We start from the raw sequence: 17,465 nt of genomic DNA on the forward strand, positions 1-17,465 counted from the left end.
TACCACTGAGCTAATGGCACCCTATCCCCCTCGGTCACTTTTAACTTTATCATACTTCGAATAAGAACTACCAACATTGTCTTCATTTTTTCACCGCACATTTTTATTAGCAACTATCTTTATGTATGATCGCAAGCTTCAACCCGAACTAAATGCAATCTAGACAGCGTCTTTTTAGATAAACATATCTTATTTTTATTTTATTTTTTTTTAATGTGCGACATCTATTGACTTTTCTGCAAGTCTAGAATGAATATTTATTTTTCGGAATAACTTTATTGAGTAAAACCTCAAATTGTAATATTTAATTATTGAAGACAATATTAGCGATTTCTAAACAAAAATCTGAAACAGAAAAATCAGAAAAGGATACGGTCACATCTAGAACTCGAACCCAGGACCCTTCAGGAGTCTTTCTGGAAATCGCTAATATTGTCTTCAATAATTAAATATTACAATTTGAGGTTGTACTCAATAAAGTTATTCCGAAAAATAAGTATCTTTTTCTGTTTAAATTTTTCATTTCAGAATAGCGATTCTATATTGTCTTTAATGATTAAACATTAGTATATTGTTCCACTTTTGAAAAGGTTAATAAAGTAATTTAATTCTGACGTGTCAGCAAGCTTTGTGAAAAAATATTATAAGTTTACATTTTCCACATACTTTGGTGTCAGGTTATTATTATCAGGTTATGTTATTATACAACGTTCGAGGATAGAAAATTAAGTACATAGTGATTTCCGAGAAACACCGTTAACGCTGACTGTGAAAAACATTTTGGGAGTATTTAATTCATCGCTCAAAAGGATGCAGGATAAATATGGTTATTTTTATTTGAATGGGAAATTGAAGCAAAGTGAACAAACAAAAATGTCTCAATCATATCGCTGACTTGCGTCTACAGTCTTTTCATAGCAGAGACAATTCACAATCATCAACTTGGAATTGCTTTGTGTTTTCAAAGACAAGTTCTGAGCACAGAGAACCCTTAACTTATTTGCTACAAGTGTTTAACTTTGATCAAAGGTTGCGATAGTTTAATTACTCAAAGAGGTCAAAGTTACTTTTTTAATTATAATTACACATCAGAACTTGTTTAAAAATAAACTGTTTTTATAAACTAAATAACAATATTATTGAATATATAAAAAAATAAAAATTAAAATTGAGTTCTACAAATTAAACTTAATAACAATAAATAAAGTCAAAGTTACTGTAAATCTATTTATTAGTCTATCGGTGGAATTGAATTAGGATTATTGCAATACTCTATTCATTTTTTTGGATGATGAGGACCTAAAAATGCACTGCACCATACTTTCGGCGCCAGAATCTGTAAGCGAATTTCTTTAGGCTTTGCCTTCATCATATGCGTCCATATACGACATGACTTTGTTGGACGTTAAAATAGCGGTTTTACGCGGATTAATATAGAATAATACAGTAATACCGTCGATGACCAAAGCCAAGCACTTTTGTGTAATAAATTGTCATGCCAACGGTGTAGTCAACATTTAAAGTAGTTTATGATGTACTTAGGACGGGTTGTTTCGGAAAATTTGAACAATTCAACAAATTTCAATTTTCATTTTCGGGTTCTGTGAAAGACTTTTTCAAGTTTTGTTTTTATATCATTGTAGGCTAGTTGCTTGACAAAACTGAAATAAAAACAGAACTTGAAAAAATCTTTCACAGAACTTGAAAATGAACGTTGAAATTTGATGAATTGTTCAGATTCTCCGAAACAACCCGTCCTAATTAGTGATCTTAATGATTTTTCACATGAGGTTTACCGACTGGGTATAGAAAAATTCAAGTTCTCTTATTGTATTAAAGACAAGTTTTTGATGAAAGACGTCAAATTTTGAATTCGATATTGCAATAACTTGTTTTCATTTATCTTTTCCCGATATTGGTACCTACTTATATAAGGATAATTCGGCGAATTCAAGTTTGACCGAAATTTATTCGTATTTTACGCCCGAAGATTATAAATATTTACCAAATATTGGAAATTTTTCGCTTTTGACATTGGTCAGATAAATTTTAAAACAAATTAAAAAAAATATTATTACTAAGCGAAATAAAAATGTCAAACTAGCGAAAGTTCAAAGCGTCAAATGAGATAAACACAAACTTAAAAAATATTTTTTCCTAGGTCATTAGAAGCTTATTTATTTAAGGATGAGCTTGAATTTGAACAATTCATCATATTTCAAAGTTTATTTTCAAGTTCTTTGAAGGTTCTATTCATATTATTTTATTATTTCAGTTGTTTTAAACAACTGGCTAGAAATGATATAGTAACAGAACTTGAATAGAACCTTCACAGAACTTGCTAATCAACATTGAAATTTGATAAGTCCTAAGCTTTTTCTCACACAAATTCTATGAAATGACCCGTTCTAAGCTTCTTCTCACACAAATTCTATGAAATGACCCGTCCTAGGCTTTTTCTCACACAAATTCTATGAAATTACCCGTCCTAAGCTTCTTCTCACACAAGTTCTATGAAATCACCCGTCCTAAGCTTCTTCTCACACAAATTCTATGAAATGATCCGTCCTAAGCTTTAAATATTACTAATCGTTTTATATGTTAAGCGCCAAAACCAATATTTTTTTTAAATTAAAAAACTTTTATTAAAAAAAAACACTTTGCCATCCTTTGTATTTCATGTTTTCTCCCTCCTACTACAACAAGGGTCTCTTCAAGGTTCGTGTTCACTCTTTTCTCTCCTCAAAAAGACCATTCACCCAGGCCATCGCGGATTTTTTTTCCTCAGGACCTCCTGTGGGGAAAAAAAACTTTTCTTTCTGCCAGATTAAAGTTACTTTTAATTTTAGAAACAACTGCAAATATGTGGATAAAAAAGTTTAAAATAACGGAAGTATTTTAAAAATAATATTGTTACGTAATTCTACGACAATTTCAAAATAAATAAAAATTACTAATTAAGAATTGTATATTGAAGTTGTATTATTATAGTATTTATTTTGACCGGTGGGTGGCTGAGTTGACATCGCGTTTGGGTCCCACCCAGGTGTAGTGTGTTCAATTCCTCGGCTGGCTAAGTCCTCCATCACAACACAAACAACATTTTCCGCTTACTGTGGTTGTAGTAGGAGATTTTCAAATATTGTTAGGTAATCCGTAACCCGGGAATGTTTGTCTTTCTTTAAAAAAAAATAATTTGAAAAATCTTATTTTTTAGACGAAAACAAAAGCATTGCGTTTAAATATAAATTTGAATAGCTTGCAAAGCCTAACAATGAAACCATTAAATATAAATTTGAACAGCTTGCAAAGCCTAACAATGAAACCATTAAATATAAATTTGAATAGCTTGCAAAGCCTAACAATGAAACCATTCAATATAAATTTGAACAGCTTGCAAAGCCTAACAACGAAACAATTAAATATAAATTTGAACAGCTTGAAAAGCCTAACAATGAAACCATTAAATATAAATTTGAATAGCTTACAAAGCCTAACAATGAAACCATTAAATATAAATGTGATTAACTGGCAAGGCCTAACAATGACACCATTAAATATAAATTTGAACAGCTTGCAAAGCCTAACAATGAAACCATTAAATATAAATTTGAACAGCTTGCAAAGCCTAACAATGAAACCATTAAATATAAATTTGAATAGCTTACAAAGCCTAACAATGAAACCATTAAATATAAATTTGATTAACTTGCAAGGCCTAACAATGAAACCATTAAATATAAATTTGAATAGCTTGCAAAGCCTAACAATGACACCATTAAATATAAATTTGAACAGCTTGCAAAGCCTAACAATGAAACCATTAGATATAAATTTGAATAGCTTGCAAAGCCTAACAATGAAACCATTAAATATAAATTTGATAAACTTGCAAGGCCTAACAAAGAAACCATTAAATATAAATTTGAATAGCTTGCAAAGCCTAACAATGAAACCATTAAATATAAATTTGAATAGCTTGCAAAGCCTAACAATGAAACCTTTAATTTAAATTTGATTAACTTGCAAGGCCTAACAATGAAACCATTAAATATAAATTTGAATAGCTTGCAAAGCCTAACAATGAAACCATTAAATATAAATTTGAATAGCTTGCAAAGCCTAACAATGAAATCATTAAATATAAATTTGATTAAATTGCAAGGCCTAACAATGAAACCTTTAAATATAAATTTGATTCACTTGCGAGGCCTAACAATGAAACCATTAAATATAAATTTAAATAGCTTGCAAAGCCTAACAATGAAATCATTAATTATAAATTTGAATAGCTTGCAAAACCTAACAATGAAACCATTAAATATAAATTTGAATAGCTTGCAAAGCCTAACAATGAAACCATTAAATATAAATTTGAATAGCTTGCAAAGCCTATCAATGAAACCATTAAATATAAATTTGAATAGCTTGCAAAGCCTAACAATGAAACCATTAAATATAAATTTGAACAGCTTGCAAAGCCTAACAATGAAACCATTAAATATAAATTTGAATAGCTTGCAAAGCCTAACAATGAAACCATTCAATATAAATTTGAACAGCTTGCAAAGCCTAACAACGAAACAATTAAATATAAATTTGAACAGCTTGAAAAGCCTAACAATGAAACCATTAAATATAAATTTGAATAGCTTACAAAGCCTAACAATGAAACCATTAAATATAAATGTGATTAACTGGCAAGGCCTAACAATGACACCATTAAATATAAATTTGAACAGCTTGCAAAGCCTAACAATGAAACCATTAAATATAAATTTGAACAGCTTGCAAAGCCTAACAATGAAACCATAAAATATAAATTTGAATAGCTTACAAAGCCTAACAATGAAACCATTAAATATAAATTTGATTAACTTGCAAGGCCTAACAATGAAACCATTAAATATAAATTTGAATAGCTTGCAAAGCCTAACAATGACACCATTAAATATAAATTTGAACAGCTTGCAAAGCCTAACAATGAAACCATTAGATATAAATTTGAATAGCTTGCAAAGCCTAACAATGAAACCATTAAATATAAATTTGATAAACTTGCAAGGCCTAACAAAGAAACCATTAAATATAAATTTGAATAGCTTGCAAAGCCTAACAATGAAACCATTAAATATAAATTTGAATAGCTTGCAAAGCCTAACAATGAAACCTTTAATTTAAATTTGATTAACTTGCAAGGCCTAACAATGAAACCATTAAATATAAATTTGAATAGCTTGCAAAGCCTAACAATGAAACCATTAAATATAAATTTGAATAGCTTGCAAAGCCTAACAATGAAATCATTAAATATAAATTTGATTAAATTGCAAGGCCTAACAATGAAACCTTTAAATATAAATTTGATTCACTTGCGAGGCCTAACAATGAAACCATTAAATATAAATTTAAATAGCTTGCAAAGCCTAACAATGAAATCATTAATTATAAATTTGAATAGCTTGCAAAACCTAACAATGAAACCATTAAATATAAATTTGAATAGCTTGCAAAGCCTAACAATGAAACCATTAAATATAAATTTGAATAGCTTGCAAAGCCTATCAATGAAACCATTAAATATAAATTTGAATAGCTTGCAAAGCCTAACAATGAAACCATTAAATATAAATTTGAATAGCTTACAAAGCCTAACAATGAAACCATTAAATATAAATTTGAATAGCTTAAAAAGCCTAACAATGAAACCATTAAATATAAATATGAACAGCTTGCAAAGCCTAAAAATGAAACCATTAAATATAAATTTGGACAGCTTACAAAGCCTAACAATGAAACCATTAAATATTTTTTTTTTATTTTTTTTTTTTTATTATTTTAATATAGATCATAGTTACATTAAATCATACATATTTTGCAATATATCATATTTAGGTACATAGTTGGTCATGTATACCTTATCAGAAAAGAGGAGCTCTTGTGCCTGATAAGGGAGCCACGATTCTTACTTAGATTCAATGTTATGTGTAAAATATAAATATTATATATATATACATATAAATTTGAATAGCTTGCAAAGCCTAACAATGAAATCATTAAATATAAATTTGAATAGCTTGCAAAGCCTATCAATGAAACCATTAAATAAAAATTTGAATAGCTTGCAAAGCCTAACAATGAAACCATTAAGCACGAATATATTTTTGTACATTTAAAACATCCGTTAAACATAAATCCATGAGAATATAATATTTAAAAAAAAAAAATTTTCATAAAAGCACAAGTCAGCCAGTGTTTTTTTTATATTCGTGTCAAATTTCACAACGCACTTTTCAAAAAAAGCAAGAGAAAAAGCTAAAGTGAGCTTCATTTAATAAATAATAACGCTCTATAAAAATTCATTTTTATTGCTTCCTTCATAATTTGGGGTCCTTTTAGTACGATACATTTATTGCGATTCGGATTTGACACTGTTAACATTTTCAGCAGGCACTAGATCTAAGGTTTTTAATGTGTTACCCGATTTTAATACGGGAGTCCCTTAAACGCCGATGTTAAATCCTCAATTATTATTCTTCCCACCAAAAATAATCCATGCAGTGAAACTGTCATAGTGGTCTTTTTTTTTGCTTGTGCAAGGACTTTTTCCATAATCTAACTTACTAAGGGATTAAAATTTCATAATTCTTATATTGACAATCACCTGTCTACCTGTCTACCTGTCTTAGTCAACGTTCCGCTAAACAAGTAAGGCGATAATCAAATTACGCTTTGTTCAGTGTCCAAACAACGATTCTGACTACTTATTACGAAGAAATTAGTTGATATTGAAATGTGAACCAGTTTGAATGGCTTCGTGATATGACGTCTATAATTTGCTTGTCAATAGCTGTTGTAATTATATCCAATGAGGGGTTTGCCTTCTATAAGAAGCGATTATAATATGATAAGCAGCACGATGTATACAAAGTAAACTTTTAAATTAAATAAATTTCACAAAATTGTTCATCATCATTTAACAATATTCTATATTTGAATCAAATATCTTTTATTAATAGCAGCTTGCAGCTACATAAAAAAACGCCTCGGATGCACCCACATTTCCTTTGGAAAGGTTACCTCAATTTAAGGCATTGAGTAAGCGACAAATCCGTAGATTTCAAGAGAATTACAGTTTATTTTAACTGCATAAAATCTTAAAATAAATAAATGAAATCCTCTCGATTCTTCTCTAATTCGTAAAAATCAAGATTAATTTTTTTTTTACTTGTGGAACGAAAAATTATATTTTTTGCATAAAAACTAAAAATTACTCTAAAAAAGTTAAAAATTACTCTTTTGTCAATGAATGATTTATTTTCTATTATGAATTAAAAAATAAAATATTAAATTGAAAATATTGAAAAAAACGTATGTTAAATCAAAAAATTTCCATTAAAGATAGGAGTATTTTTGTACATCTAAGTTTTTCTGTGTTTAATTCTGTAGTATGTACAGATCCTAGGCATATTGCGTGAACTACGGTTAATTTTCTCTAAAAACGGATTGAAATTAATTATGAGAAATGAAATATCATGGCACCATCTTGCCACTAAAAAATTGGAAACGGTAAAATAATAAACTTCATTTCACACGAATTAAACGATTGCTGTTGAAATTTAGCAGTACTCACGAGACAGTTAATAATTTGCCAACGTGTTTGATCGGGCCTCTGAGTCATAACGGTGGACGTAACGTCGGCACCAATAAGTGCAATAATTTAAGGGTCAGTGAAATATACTGGTTCTAGTGCATTGTGCACAAGCCACGCGACTAGGGGGTAGGGGGTTTAGTTTAGTGGGTAATGTAACCACTTTTGTTTGCACCACTATTTTGAATCATCGTTTCAAAACCAAAGGTTTCTACATCAGGAAACAAAGTAACATATCGAAATTGAAACATTGAAACAAACCGAAGTATCAAAACCATCTAAGTGCTTTCAAATAAGTTCCCGGTTTTACATACAGATTGCTTGAAATAAAGAGTATTTTAATGAAAATGTGTAAAACATTAAAATAAGACAACTTTCAGCGGAATTAATTACAAGACCCATCAAATACGAGATAATCACAAGGGAACACAAATACGAGATAATCCGCCAAATACGAGATAATTCGACAAATACGAGATAATCACTAGGGCCCCCAAATTGAGATAGTCCACCAAATACGAGATAATCACAAGAGCCACTAAACACGAGATAATCCAACTGAAAATCTATGGGAATTTTGATAAAATTATGAAAGAGGAAGAGACTGGGGACGTATTTTAAGACAGTATAAATCGTGGTTAACTCGAAATAATACAATTGCAAGGAATCTGTCAAATATAGGAAACAACAATTTGTCTTCTATGACAAAGTAATTATAACCATAAATATTATAAGAGACACGCTAACGGAACAAAACAGTTTTAAAATAAATCCAAAAATGGTATGTAAATCAGATTCCTTTATTCATTTTTCAAGAAGGCGGATTTTGAGAAAATTAAATAGGGCAACAATTTGTTCCTCCGTAAAAATGGAAGGAAATACGGAGGCTATTTCCATAAGGATGAATACATCGGATAAGGGTCAGAAAAATCCACTACATTGCTAAATTGATGAGGGAAAGGTAGAAAACATGAGGATTCTTGGAAATATTTTTATTTATTTATTTCGGATATATCGTTCTACATTTGGAACTTTACTTATAAATAAGGTTATGAAAAAAAGTCATATAAATGTAACCTTTAAAGTCATTGAATTTACGCCATTAATCAAATCTCTGCCGAATAATCCAATGATTGGAATATCTAAATACATTTTGAAAAACCTTTTAACCTTTACATGGCTCAATGACATCAACCCTTTACGTCGTAATATAATCCCACATCCCACATATAGTATCTACATACGCATTCACATGACGTGTGCGCCGAATAATAATTTTATGCAGTACAAAAATATTTTCTTTTTAGAAATAATTTCAAAAAAGTATTTAAATATTTATTTTATTGTTACGCATTTGTGTGCGATTTTTTCCCTTGTGGCTGCAATTGATTGCGGAGATTCCTCTTGACGATTTAGGCATGCGATTGTTGATTGTTACGAATGTAAAGAACCAGCGACTGAAGTTCACTTAAGAGGCAAAATTTTATGGAAGCCGAGATGCAAAACAGTTTTTTTTCAAAACATGCTATAAATTGATTTCCTTGTCCCTAGTCCCAATAATTAGTAATTCAGGTTATAATATCTGGAGTCTTCGTAGAAGGCACCTGAATATTTATGTTTTGTTGAAACTCGTGACAATTATTTATAGAATGGTTCATCACCATTTCCAATATATTACAGATACAAATGACCAACGGTGCTTCCTTTATCTTTCACACTCTAGATATTGAGGTGATTCAAGAATGGAGACAAATTGTAAGTTTATATTTCTTGACGGCCTCCGTAGTCGCGGGGTAATGATCTCGAATAGCACGCTGCAGGTAGCGGGTTCAAATCCTGGCGGGCGTAAGTAAATCCCATTTGATTAATCTGTGTTATTTCACAAATTACTCATTTGAAATAATATATTGTATATTTGAGGTACGAATGAAAGATACTCTTAGTATCGCCCTGGTCAAGGCCATCATTCAAAATTAAACCACTTACAGGGTAATAAACCAAAAAAGTGTTTGTTATTTATTATTGATGCCACAAAATAACTTTGCTTTATTTGAAGAAGAAATTAGTATTTTTGTGATTTATGGATTTTCCCCTTCTAGTATTGTATAGCTCAGTATTCATATTATTACATCACTTATTCTCTGATATACAACGGTCATTATCAGAGGCCATTAGACACATACATATTAATGATTATTCGAAGTTGTTTATACATATTATTTCTTTAAGTATGTGCTCGCATGTCAAATAACTGAACCATTCGCACGTTCTCAGTATTTAAGGCACGCTTCAATGGGTACAGAGTTATTTCTTAAGGCTGGATGAATCTCTTTCATCGGAAAATAAATCAAGTGAGATTTCCATTCTATTGTAGAATACAATAAAGTAGAGATATTTCATAACCTACTTATCAATAGATTCTTGGTTTTATATTACTGGGGGTATTCTTGAATTTCAAATTGATAAAACTTATGTACGGATTCCTTTAGATAATATTATGCTTTATTTGAATATGGAAATGCGACCTTTCTATTTTTTTTTATGTTATCTGCCGTTCTTATTCAGTTTTTTGTTTCATAAAACGAGTATGTTTTAATTGGAATTTTCTATTCTTCTCTTTCAATTTTATTTAAGAATATACAATAATGCTTGCGGTCGAAATGAGTATAACTATTCATATTACTCCTGCATGCACACGCAAGTTTTTTTCTCTCAAATATATTTCCCATATAAAATTTTTTGCTCTGATGGTTTCTTTTATAAACAGTAGCTCCAAGATATCTAGTAATGGAACCCTTGTTATAAAACATACGATGAAAATTTTGAATATGCGATAAGTTTTCGTTTCAAAAATGATGTATTGATGCTTTTGTATAAAGTAGGCAGTACATAATATTAATACAACATAACCCAATTATATTTAACTGGTCTATTTAGAAGGTAATGTCGGCAACTAGTAATGTAGGTACTGAGATAAATAGTACGGAAGTAGAGAAGTCAAAGGGTCTTCCTCAACCGTCTTCTCCTGATCTGGCCCATTGTGCAGTTTGTGGGCAGACGAATTCTTCGCCAAAATAAGGACAAACCTCATCCCATAAACCAAACACCAAACTTAGCGAAACTCTTCGGGTGACCTACGGCAGAAGTGTTGCATCCAAAACTGCTTTCGAATTACAGTTTCAGATGAACATTAATAATGGACTGTAAATGAATTTAAAACGAATGCGAAATGAATGATTTTTGTTGGAATTGGGGGATCATATGTGTGAATGAGAGAAGATATGAAAGAAGGACAAAGGGAGACCAATCACTTACCACAAAGCGGCACACAACACAATATAATTTATAGGAGTTCGAATGAATACTTATTTAGCACTTTCAATACTTCCTTCTTTTCAAAGATTATGTACACAATAACCACAAAAAACTTGCTTCCAGTACGTCAAAACTTCTTCTGTTTTTTCAAAATAAATGCACTAGAAATTTACAAAGTGTACATGTCATTGTTATATATTTAAAATCCTTTTCCAGCAAGGTGGTGGTTGGAGATAGGTGGGAACTGGATAAATGACATCCCGGTAAGAACTATGCTTTTTTTTTCAAAACCAAACAAAAATTGATTATCCAATACATTGTTAACAATGTTGGTTTGGTGTTAGGGGGCACATAGGATTTAAAATCGAGAAGTTTCCGGAGTCGGGAGACCGCAATAAAATTCAGCCATTCATATGGTGTCGCTATTTTTAACAGACGACTAACTAAAAAATGTATTTCAAAAATACTACCGTACAAAGGTTTGTTTTGCCCATAGCCACACAAGTTAAGGAAGTATTGTATGAAGAGGAAAGAAATGTGTAAGAGAAAGAATGCAATGACCTTGTTATTCAGGTCACTCAACTGCTGCATAAACCATTTCTAGCAATTTTTCGATTCTAAATAATTGTCTTCTAGAAAAGGTTGACTAAAAATGCTGTAAATATATTTTACATAAATCACTTACGTTTAATATCCAATATAAATATGCCCACGCCCGTTGACGAATCCGTAAGATTTAATATATAATATAAATGTGCCCACGCCCGTTGTCGAATCCGTGAGATTTAATATCCAATATAAATGTGCCCACGCCCGTTGTCGAATTCGTGAGATTTAATATCCAATATAAATGTGCCCACGCCCGTTGTCAAATCTGTGAGATTTAATATCCAATATAAATGTGCCCACGCCCGTTGTCGCATCCGTAAGATTTAATATCCAATATAAATGTGCCCACGCCCGTTGTCGCATCCGTAAGATTTAATATCCAATATAAATGTGTCTACGCCCGTTGTCGAATCCGTGAGATTTGTGTACAGAGCCCATTGAAATTTATGAATGATGGTTTTTTAAACCAATTTATCAAGCCTAATAATTCCATGGAAAATAGAGAATCTTACTAAAATCTTGTAAAATAACCAATTAAAAGTTAGACGATACGTCACTTTGATACGTTGAAAACACTCCAGAGAGCTTTACAATGCAATTGCATTATTCGGAGACTTGGTGTTCTGTTTTTGACTAGACAGATGTGTTCTACAGCGCAGCATGATGTAAAGTTAATTTAGTGAGATGCAAATGAAGGTACTCGTGCGATGATGCATACTTGCTTTTTGTTGATGGAAACATTAATATACTTCTCAAACCTCAAACGCAATCAGAGATAAATTTCATTTGCACATACGTACATACATACTTTTCAAAATCGACAAAAGCGTAGGTAACTACTTAATTATGAAATAAAAATTATTTATATTTTTTTCACGCAGCGAAATCTCTCACTCTATTTAATAATCTCTGTCTAAATTTGGTTTAAATGTCAATACACCAATTTCCCTCAAAATCATTCCTATGATAAGGGAAAGAGCATTTAAATTTACATTTCAGAGTTAAAATAAAAATGAGCTATGTTGAGCTGTGTTGTTTGTTAAATATTATTTAATAATTACCATCTACCACATAGAGATACCATTGTTTCTTCGCCATCTACAACATAGAGATACCATTGTTTTCAATTCATGTATTTTATTTAAATATATGTATTGGATTTTAACATAATATTTTATGTATTCTTCCAATTATTGCCGATGCGATACTGCATAGCCACACAGATATTTAGTTTATAGAATTGATAGTTAGTATAGAGAGTTAGTTTCCCTCAATATCCGCCTAGGCCAGTAGGCCACTGGTTTAAGAAACAGACGTGAGAAGATAAAATCAAAATAAATGTGTTTTCACAAGTCCAAATTTTCTAACAAACATGTATTTTTTAATATTTACACCTAGTTATACAATTATTTCAGTACATGCATTTTAGTAAAAATTTAATCAATAAAAAAATAACGGGACGCTTACATGGTTTGGGCGTCTAGAGAAAATTAACGACGAAAGGAATGTAAGAAGAATATGTCACACGAATGTGAATGGCAGAAGAAGTCGTGGACGCCTAAGGAAGACATATCACGATCAAGTGAATCAAATAGTACTTCGGGCCAAGTACGAGTAGTTTGGCAGTCTGTCCTCTCCGCCTAATTTTATAATTTAATACCATTCACTAAAATGACGGATGTTTGGAATGTTTCACCACTTTGACTCCATAAGAATATTTTTGAAAATAAAAATGTATTGGAAATATGCTGTTTTCTGAAAAAAAGCTGGATGAACATTTTGGAAATGGATATCTAACAACTAATGGAACACCTGGAGGGACTGGGACCAACACCCTTCCTCGCAGGTAAAGGCAGATGTCACTCAAGATGACACGTAATTTCCGATTGGTCTGGTTATTATTGATAGGTATCTTCTGTCAAAACTGAAGCTTTTCAAAAAATATGTGAAAATTTATATTACTTAATAAAAGTTAGTTTGAAAAGTTTTGTGACGACATATTACGAAAGCTTCGGTATTTTTTGATATTTCTAGTACGAGTCTGCTCGAAATCAACTTATTTATCCGTAGTCGTGCATTATAGCACGTAGAATTTATTATTTAGCTGTAATTGTAATGTGCGAAATCTATTGACTTATTACTATCTGCAAGTTTAAGATGACTATTTATTTATGGAATAAGTTAATGATTACAACCTCAAATTTGTAATATTTAATTATTGATGATAAAATAAGACATTTTACAAACATTTGAAACAAAAAGAAACAGCAAGACGAGGACCCAGTCTTTTTCACATTTTTCTCTTTCAAATTTTCATAGAATCGCTTATATTGTCCTTAATAATTAAATATTACAATTTGAGGTTTTGCTCATTAAGTTAAACTAAAAATAAATTAATAATATTAAGTGCTTTTAAGACCTCAGCAAGAACGTGTTGTTCCCACATGTGGCATAAAGACAGTGATTTGAGCTGGAGACAGCCTCGGGGAATCCGTATAAAATCTTCAGCGGTTTTAATTCCCAATACTAGCGTGTATTGACATTATTTGCTTATTACATTATTTGACATTATTTGCTTATAGACGTTGGTTGGTAAACAATAATACATTGGTTTTATTGAAATGTTAGAATGTAGAAGTAGGTAATCTGAAAATGCAATGGATTATAATATAAGTATTTTTTTAATATTTTATCGAATTTGGTGACATCTAAAACATAAAGCCGAACCTTTTTTTGGAAAATTATTCACGTTGAAAGGCGCAACACGAAAAACTTTCGTATTTCAAGATGAAATTTTAACAAGGAGCCATGAAAGGTTACGGAAATAATTAACGCATATACGACCAATTTGGGGGCTTTTTATTAAAATGTCGAAGTTATTGTCCAGTTTTGTTAAATAAGTTTTTCATATTATTTTCTACCAATACATAATGAAGTAAAGATTAAGGTGTTAATGAATCATTTTTCACTTTTATATTTTTTACCCAGCACTGCGAGGGAAATAACAGATACTATCGGATAGTCCCAACTGCTCAAAGGCCACTTCCTTAAGAGCGGTCTAGTCGTCAGCATGGCTAATGCTATTTCAAGCAACGTTTGCTCTGTTACCAGTGAATAAAACAGTTTTTCTCCAATAAGCATCATTAATAATTTTCCAGTATCCATTAACTATTTCTGTTTCAGTTATCTATTACTTTTGTCAAAGAACTTAAGATTTTTTTTTCCATCATAACAGTAAAGTGATAATCTACCATCTATTTCTTTACATTATAACAGTAGAGTAATAATCTATCATCTATTGCTTTTCATCATAACAATAGAGTGATAATATATCATCTATTGCTTTCCATCATAACAGTAGAGTGATAATCATCTATTGAAATACATTTTTTATAAACATGTCTTTCAAAATTAAAAAAAGCTCCATTCCATGGTTTTTTATTCCGTTGAAAACACTTAGCCCATTCTGTTCCGCCAATTCATTATTTTTTATTAAAAAAATCATTTATTTCATTGAAATGTTAAAATTCTGGAAAACGTCACGAGTAGAGAATTCCGCCAAAATCTGATTAACAAACGCCTAAACCCATTAATTGAAAATTTCCGGAAATGAGTTTCGAAAAATCAATACATATAATTCATTTTAAATTCAAAAGGAAAACTAAAATATGTAGTCAACATCATTAGGAATAAAATTTTAAGAAACAGTTGACATCTTTTGATAGACATAAGTAGGCATCACATTTTATTGCACTTGCTGCGAAATCGCTTTGAACAGTCATATTATATATAATCTCTCTAGTCATATCATAATTATTATATATAATTTGCTCACAATCAATCGAGTCCAGCCCCAAATCTATAGAAGCATTTGCATCAACTGAAATTAAATATTAAACTTATCCTTATAATTGTGATGATAGGGTCGAAGAGAGACAAGGAAGAGTCTAGTTCATTTCTAAGCTTTAGCAATTTTTCTGCCAAATACTCGTTCATCAATTTTCGGATTCGGAATCAAAATTCAAATCATCCATTGCTAAACGTTGTTAAAAAAAAACACTTAGTATTTTCAAAAAAATATTTCTAATAACTCTTTCATTAGAAAGTTTTTTGATCTTTGAAAGCTGAAAACTTAGTTTTTTGTGTATACCCTTTTCATTCATTTTGATTTCGTGAAAGTGTAGTTTTCATTTCCCTGGTGTCACAACAATGTCAACTTGTACGTTTTATTATTTATGTTGGCTATGAAATTACAAAAAAATCTTACTCAATCTTCATCGCATTATAATACACGAAATATTAAAAAAATAAGGTAAGTTACCAAAGTTCCCCTTTAATAAATGTGTGCAACGATCAGATATAATTTGAGATTTCCACCGCCAAAAGTATTATGGTGATTTATTCTTGTGATATTATGCCGTGTTACGTTACCGTCTTCTTGAGTCAACGTTTTGGACAGCATTACAGTGTCCATCATCTAAATATTTATCATACTCCCTTTGTAACAAACACGTCGTAAGATCCTTTCCTTTGCCCTAACTTTTATGGTCCCCGGGGCCTTTCATTATTTAAATGAACATCCCTTTTCAACCTTTTTGAAATCTGGTCTTTTATGATACTTCAGAACTTCGATCGTAAAACACTCGTCTAGCTCTTTTACAAAAGCGTTGACATCTGCGGTATGGATTTAAAATACGTTATTTAACAGAGAGGTACATTTATAACAGGAAAGCTTTGCCATGCATTGCCTTGAATCTCGGGTGGGATCATTTCTCCTCATTACAAACGTTCTATTCATAAACTGAGACGGTTTTATACGTGCAACGTCGTGCATCCCACGCAGAACCACAAATACTATACGACATTTTAAATACAACATTTAGATAAACATATAAAAATATACATACTACCAACACAAAATTTAAACTTACGCTTTTTGCCTTATGATCCAAGATTCTATTCAAATAACAGCCGATTATTTTAAAAATTCTTATGCCGCCAGATGATAAATTCAGAATTTAATGGTAGCCAACAGTTGCTTTATGTTTTTACAGTTTGAAGAAAACTAATTATATTATTATTGGATTAATTTTGTTTTAAGAATGTTTTCTTTTAATTTTGTGGTGTGATTGAAACGGGTTAGTAGCGTGTTAATAATGTTTCTTCACACATGTTGTATAATTAGTGCAAATTTCGTCCAGTGAAAGGTAAATGGTTATAATTTAATTTTAAAATAATTTTATTTATTAAAAATTCGGATAGTGTTTTTAATTGTGAAATGATTATTAAAGAGTTCTAAGATATTATTTATACCTTGTTTATTTCCAGGAAATTTAAAATTAAAATAGTGAACTTTGGTCGTAAAAAAACTAAACAACACTCTTCAGATAAACGGATAAAACTATTAACTGAAAGAACACCACTGCACTGTTGCCAAAAAGAATAGCAGGGATTATAATAATTATTTAGCTCATCGAACGGGTTCGGGAAATGTAATGTTCAAAACATCGCGGGGCGGGAACGGACGAAAAAACACTTGCGAAACGATCCGATTCGCGCGGAAATAGATTTACCCGGGAGATGCGGCGAGACCGAGCTTGGCTCCCTGCGAACTGACGCCAGGAGCCTTGCAGTGGGGCTTCCTCGCGCGGCCGCACCGCGCAACCAAACCAACCACCAACTACAACCACCGAGTTAATAATACACACTCAACCGAAACAAATCAAATCCCGCTTCTGTTCATTGGATCCAACCTCTTTGCTTTTTGTCTTTTAGCTTTCCATCGAATTTTCACGGGTTGGTGCGGCCCGTGGAAAGCGTCCACTAGCACCATCTACCAGTCACCCGGCCAAGCTCTATGCGGGGCCGACTGGCTGGCTGACGCTATTTG

At 31.2% G+C, this 17,465-nt stretch overlaps 1 protein-coding gene across 3 annotated transcripts in view; it reads right to left on the reverse strand.

Moving 5' to 3' along the window:
• Positions 1-17,173, reverse strand: part of Stacl (SH3 and cysteine-rich domain-containing protein) — a 350,766-nt gene extending 333,593 nt beyond the window's left edge. For all 3 annotated transcript variants that reach the window (XM_089634833.1, XM_089634823.1, XM_089634843.1), the window contains exon 1: positions 16,507-17,173. The gene's annotated coding sequence lies outside the window, so the exon portion shown is untranslated. The remainder of the gene's footprint in view (positions 1-16,506) is intronic.
• Positions 17,174-17,465: the final 292 nt, after the last annotated feature.

The sequence above is a fragment of the Hesperophylax consimilis genome, chromosome 1, assembly GCF_061612785.1.
Source record: "Hesperophylax consimilis isolate HC1 chromosome 1, BYU_Hcon_1.0, whole genome shotgun sequence".
Taxonomy (NCBI): domain Eukaryota; kingdom Metazoa; phylum Arthropoda; class Insecta; order Trichoptera; family Limnephilidae; genus Hesperophylax; species Hesperophylax consimilis.